At 39.6% G+C, this 1,177-nt stretch overlaps 1 non-coding gene across 1 annotated transcript; it reads right to left on the bottom strand.

Annotated features, from left to right (window-relative positions):
* Positions 1–413: 413 nt before the first annotated feature.
* On the bottom strand, positions 414–520 carry Gm25256. The gene has a single exon (XR_003949136.1). It is a non-coding gene; the product is annotated as a U6 spliceosomal RNA (small nuclear RNA).
* Between the last annotated feature and the right edge of the window lie 657 nt (positions 521–1,177).

The following is a 1,177-nucleotide window of genomic DNA, read 5'->3' as shown; positions in this document are numbered from 1 at the left end:
ATGTGTGCTTTGAGCTTTACTAAAGTTTCTTTAGTGAATGTGGCTGCTCTTGTATTTGGAGCATAGATATTCAGAATTGAGAGTTCCTCTTGGAGGATTTTACCTTTGATGAGAATGAAGTGTCCCTCCTTGTCTTTTTTGATGACTTTGGGTTGGAAGTCAATCTTATCAGATATTAGGATGGCTACTCCTGCTTGTTTCTTCCTACCATTTGCTTGGAAAATTGTTTTCCAGCCTTTCATTCTGAGGTAGTGTCTATCTTTTTCTCTGAGATGAGTTTCCTGTAAGCAGCAAAATGTTGGGTCTTGTTTGTGTAGCCAGTTTGTTAGTCTATGTCTTTTTATTGGCGAGTTGAGACCATTGATGTTAAGAGATATTAAGGAAAAGTAATTGTTGCTTCCTGTTATTTTAGTAAAAATATGGAACGCTTCACGAATTTGCGTGTCATCCTTGCGCAGGGGCCATGCTAATCTTCTCTGTATCGTTCCAATTTTAGTATATGTGCTGCCGAAGCGAGCACACATATGTATACTTAAATCCTCCCTGCTATGGAGATTACTATCTCTGTGGGCCCATATGGCAGTTCATGCGGCCCCTTTCTCTCTATGTAGCTTTCCAGGCCTAAGTCGCTAAGTCTGAGATAGGTTAGGCTCCCTGTCCCCTGCTTTCGACCTAATTTTTAAAGATCAAATGCCTCAATAGTTATCATCTATGTCTACTTACTGTATGAGCCTATTTCCAGGCTCTATTTATATTATACCAGACAGACGGAATCCCAGAAATCCCATGTGAACCATGTTCAGAGATTTTGAGAATTTGCCTTTTAGGTTGTTTTAAAGCATTTTTTTTTCTTTTAACTTTCCTAACTTCTCCCTTCTATGGTGCTTAATATCTCTGTATACTTAAGATCATTTAAACAATTACATTATATTCTCTTCTATTCTTAAAAGGAATTAAATCAAAATTTAAAATCTCTATCTTTTATTTATCTGTTGGCTGGAGGCAGGCAGCTTTTATGGTCTGCTTCTCACTGCCTTTCTCCTAGCACGGGGTTAGGGAATCAGCCAGCCTCTTTGGACAGCAGGGGCTCCCAGAAGCTCTGAGCCGAGGTTCTCTCTGGCAGCTGTGTTCTTCTATTCTAGTTTCATGGCTTGTATGTGATCCTCATAGCTAGCTG

This window comes from Mus musculus, chromosome 10 (genome assembly GCF_000001635.26).
Source record: "Mus musculus strain C57BL/6J chromosome 10, GRCm38.p6 C57BL/6J".
NCBI classification, from domain to species: domain Eukaryota; kingdom Metazoa; phylum Chordata; class Mammalia; order Rodentia; family Muridae; genus Mus; species Mus musculus.
This window is presented reverse-complemented; position numbering and strand designations above follow the sequence as displayed.